The following is a 5,725-nucleotide window of genomic DNA, read 5'->3' as shown; positions in this document are numbered from 1 at the left end:
GAATACACTTTCGATCAATTAATATTGAACTAGATTTGAAGTGTCTGATTGGCTCTCTGTCATGTATATATTTGTTAAAAATAATTTCAATATTAATTAATAAAATATGTTTGTATAATTCGGCATCAATAAAACCATTTAACAAAGTACAAGTGCACAGATTACATCCGTGATTTCTTGGATCCAGAGCGAGAAGAATCGACCTGCTCAAGTGTGCAACCTCTAGAGATATCCACACAATCCTCGACATGTTGGATCTCCTCCCTCTCATTGACAAGCCCCATTCAATCTCCCTCGTCGTCTCGATCACATCGAAAGTGGAGAAGGGGTATGGGGAGAAGGGAGAAGAAGGGAAGGCCCCTAAAAAATTCAAGCCTGGGTGAATTTCATTCAGGGCCTTCTTCTATTTATACTAAGCGGGTGTTTTTCATAAAATCCCAAAAAATGTAAGTATATCTTTCTATGTCGAAAGACAATTTGCGTGTGACACTCAAGGCCTACAATCTAGTTAATAACTCTAATGGCCCAATAACCTTTATTGGCCTTCCAAATTAGTTAACTGTATCATCATATAGATTAATAAACATATGATCGATTTAACCCAATTGATAGATTAATTCTCAAACACGTGGGGTGCCAAGCTACACCTCATGCTCTAAAAGATACAAAGGAGTGTATATCAACTCACTCATGGAACCTATTCTTCATCGGTTACAATGTACGTACAATCTCTCATCCACTTGATGCTCCTAGGAGGACTTAAGATATGGTCTACTGTCAAACCCTAGTCGATCATCCGAGTTAGTACTGATGCATTCAGAAATCATCGCAGAACTCTTCTCCTGATATTCATTGCCTTGGCCAAGGACTTCTCATGCTCTAAAAGATACAAAGGAGTGTATATCAACTCACTCATGGAACCTATTCTTCATCGGTTACAATGTACGTATAATCTCTCATCCACTTGATGCTCCTAGGAGGACTTAAGATATGGTCTACTGTCAAACCCTAGTCGGTCATCCGAGTTAGTACTGATGCATTCAGAAATCATCACAGAACTCTTCTCCTGATATTCACTACCTTGGCCAAGGACTTCATCGCATTGTCTTCCTTGAGCTGTCACCTCTTATACCGAGGGTGGACGATCCCATCTTGACCACTCAATCATCTTCGTGAACTTCTAGATGTACTCAATCATCTTAGAATCCCATGATTAGAGACTCGTTGGACATTGTAAAATTACAACCGTCCGTCCGAAAGACATCTTTGGTGTCTCAGGTCTAAGGACCACTTACACAACCGTGATGTGAATCGACCCGATTGACAGTTCAGTATAATACCATTCAGGGATTCATACGAATCAATTCAGTGAACTCTTTCCACTAAAGAGCACCCACTATCTATCATTAGTGTTTCCACACTAATGGCTGTGGGGCCTGCCATACTCATCATATGAGTGAGGCTAGATAGTGTTATTCTATTTGGATATTTTGATGCCCTTTTCGCGTATCCTTTGAATAGGAATCCACTATGATGTGACTAGTTTGTTTAAGGAAATAAATGTTATTTTATCCAATAACCCCTCTTCTCCCCAGGTTGAGACTATGGAATACCTTTTCTTCCATTGTGAGACTGCCCTAGAATGTTGGTGCCAATTTACGTATCATTAGCGTGATGGATATTATGTGGTCATCAAACTAATCAAACCACCATGCTTATTTAATTGAATAAAATATTATTCCAATTTATGTCCATTGAATAAAATATTATGTTCTTTATTATTCCAATTTGATGTTTATAATTAAAGTCCATGAATACATGCAATGACCTAGAGAATTATGATGGGATCGTAATACAATGATCACTAGTCTTTAAACACATATTCTAAATATTCCTATTCGATGAATAGTCAAGATGGACATTGAATTATCCGTATAGAATAGCATTAACTCATCCTACTTATACAGATAAGTATAGCTGGTATTGTGGCTATTAGTATGGGGAGACTAAAGACATATAGTGGGTGCTCTTTGGAGAAAGAATTTACCGAATCGATCTGTATGAATCCCTGAATAGTATTATACCTAAACGTCAATCAGGTTGATTCATGTTATGGTTGTATAAGTGGTCCGCTAACCTAAGACACCAAGGATTATGTTTTGACTATGACTTACAAGCCTCTAATCGTGGGATTCAAACAAGTCATACCTCAAATGTAGTAAGAAACTCATGGAGATGATTGAATTGTCAAGATGAGATCATCCACCCTCGATATAAGGAAATTGACTCAAGGAAGATGATGTAGAAAATATTTGGAAAGGGTAGTGAGGATATTGGAGAAGGCGTTCTCCAATGGTTCCTGTTGCACATAAGTACTAATCAAATGACAGATTAGGGTTTGATGATAAACCATACCCTAAGTCGCTCAAGATTCTCGCCCGGATGATAGATTATAATATACAGTAACCGATTAAGTTATAGGTTCCATAAGAGAGTTCAAACACTACTCTGTATTTTCTAGAGCACAAGGTGTAACTTGGCACCCAAGGGCTGAAAACTTACTTTATCGATTGGGTTACATTGATCCTTAGTTAATTATTCTATATGTTGACATAGTTAATTAATAAGGTTGGTCAATAATTATTATTGAGACACTAAAGTTATAAACTAGAATGATACATAAGCCTAGAGGGTCACACGCATAAGGTCATAAGGGTATTGGTGGATATATTTTACTTTGTAGGGTTCTTGAGAAAAAACTTAAGTAAATATAAATAGGGAAGGGGCACTCATCTTAAGCCCCTACGCTAGCAAGATTTGGTAACCCCCCTTTCTCCACTCTCTTATCCACTCAACCAAGGAGAGTGTCTTCATGGTGAGAAGATCTTCAAGATTTTCAAGAAGAGTTGGAGAAAACGAGGTGGAGATCCGTGCGCCAAGCGATCGCGTGGATACTTCTAGAGGCCGGACACGTGGACGGCTTTAGAAAAATCTCGTTGGGGCAAAGTCAAGGATGGAACAAGTTCCCCACAAGCTAGATTTGATGTATGGATTACGGATCGATTAACACGCTTCCACATCCATGGAATAGTGTTTTCCATGGATGAACCAAGGCACATAACCCAACATGGCACCCACTGTTACCCACTCACACTTCACCAACACTGTTAGAATGTTGTGACAAGATATTTATCTCGTCAGCATGCTCTAAGCAGAACCCCTACCTACTATGGGAGATATGGAACGGGAAAAAATTCTTCTCCTTTTGCAAGGTCTCCCATGCGAGCACTAGATATTATGTGACGGTTCAAATTATGGGTACAATGCACACATTGTAGTTCAATCCTTATGTGCAATCTTCTTCGCACCTGGGGCATTTTGCTGACCTTGACCCCCATTACCACTCTGTTATAAATTGTCCATTGGCTCCCGATGCCAATCCACATTTTAAAGCTGAATGTGGATGGTGTGGCAAAAGGAAACCGGGCCCCAGCTGGTGGGGGTGGTATTCTTTGGAACCACATAGGGTGTATCCTTTTTGCTTTTTCATTTTTTTATGGAGTCCAAACTAACACAACAGCTGAGGCATTGGCGATACGTGATGGCTTGCTCCTCTAAGAGGAGAAAAACCTTTACAATATCGTTGTAGAATAGGACTCCACGCCTATAAACGCTGATAAACACTACTCTTTATATATATAACCCTATGGGTGGCAACCACGGCACTATTGGATAGGTCTACGGGCACAACCCTAGTGTTGGACGTAACCCGCACCCTGTTTTTGCCAAGAATTATAAAACAAAAAAAGTATCTAATAATTTAAGGAGATACAACTTGAATGAGGAGTGGATCACTAGTTGACATCAATTAAAGTTTAGGAATATACTAATTTGTTAAAAATACTTAACTTCATTCAAGGATTTCTCCAATTTATATTTAAACAGAATTTCAATAATTCCCCTTAAATTTAATTATATATTTCAATGTTTAGAAGATGATTACCCTAATGGTTCAATAACCTTATCGTCTAACCATATTAATTAGTGATAAGCCAAAAATAGGGTGAATTCTGCAATTTTATAATCCCTTATCATTGTTAATTTTAGCCTATAAAATAAAATTATAAAACCTTAACTTAAGATGTATAATGATAAGTATAGGTATTGTCCATCGGAAGCTAGTAAGGAATTCAATTAGTGATCTACATGAATAATTTGACCTTAATTAGAGTTAATTTTATCTTCAATGACGATCAAATTAAAATAATTAGATTAATAAATTAGAAGGGACGATATAAGAGATGGGAAGTCTAAAAGAGTTAGGGATCTCTAAAGACTTCTTTAATCCAATAAAAAGGATCAAAGGGGTCAAAGTCAAATAGAGGGGTTAAGAAGGATATTTGGTTTTAGTTTGTTTTGGGGGGGATTTGGTATCCAAATTCACTACCTCTTATATCATAAAGGCAATCTAATATATCCTAGAAATTAATTTTTTTATAAATTATTTTAATTTTTAAATGGAATATCTAGATAAATTTCATAATCTCTCCTCTAAATCCTAGTGACGGCTTGTACATGCGCTCAAGCCAAGCAGTTTACAAATGCAGATCAAGATCAACAGGAAAACCACAAATGTCACTAACACATAATCCAAATTACACTAAAATTCTAATACAATGAAGTAAAAAATACCAATTATAGATGATCCATGATGGTTCTCCTCTCTGTCTTGTAGCTGCAAAAGAACCCCTTCCAGAATGACCTCCTCAACTTGAAATTCTGCTTTTATACTTAACTTAAATGGTAAAATTATCATTTTACCCCCAAATATTAATTAATTTTTATCCATCTATGTGCTAAATAAAAGCAGATAGAAAGAGGATGTCAAGTCGAGAAAAACACATAAAATTTTAAACTCAATCTGACTTCAGGATAAAAAGTTATTAATAAATGAAACTTAATGAATCTGAGCCGTTGGATCAATTTTCATTTTGGTTGATTTAATTCTTTTAATGCACACAATTGTGTGTCGATTGCTGATTGGATGGCGCATTTAGAAGTACTTTTGACACCTCCTCTCTCAGCGCACCACATAACCCGTCTTGAAAATAAAAGAGTAATAACAAATGCAAAAATATATCTGAAATACACTTACCTGTGTGTTTTGAATAGAGATACGCACACACATTTGGCCATCTCACATCCTGTGCAGCACGGGCGATGAACTTACTGCCCATAGGAAGAATTTCTGTTGACAGCATTAAAGCTGTCATATTCCTTTCTGACGGCCGAGATGATGCCATGTAGCTTTGGTAACTCGATTTCCTGAAATTTTGCAGAAAAGTCCCAAAATAAATGGGCGCGAGTAAACAAATGCCTCCCAAAAAATAGTTATGTATATGCCGCTCTGCTTTCTCTCTCCTCTATATTTCCTAAAAAACCATAAAAAATCATAGAAGTATTCCGATTAATTCAATAAAACCCTGGATATATTTTTATTTGATTTTTACTCGTGCAATGCGCGACCGAGAGCCGTTTTAAGGGCATATTGCAAAGAAAATTTCACAAACGTCCCACGAACTTTAGAAATTGCTTTAGAACTCCTATTTCCCTTATAATTATATCTTTTTCTATTGAAAAATTCATTTATATCCCAAAAAAATTCCCAAAAAAATTCTATTAAATTCTAAAAAATATAGAAAATTCAGTAATTTATCCCCACATT

The sequence above is a fragment of the Wolffia australiana genome, chromosome 1 (assembly GCF_029677425.1).
Source record: "Wolffia australiana isolate 7733 chromosome 1, ASM2967742v1".
Classification (NCBI taxonomy): domain Eukaryota; kingdom Viridiplantae; phylum Streptophyta; class Magnoliopsida; order Alismatales; family Araceae; genus Wolffia; species Wolffia australiana.
The sequence above is the reverse complement of the archived record's forward strand: the minus strand, read 5'-3'. Positions refer to the sequence as shown.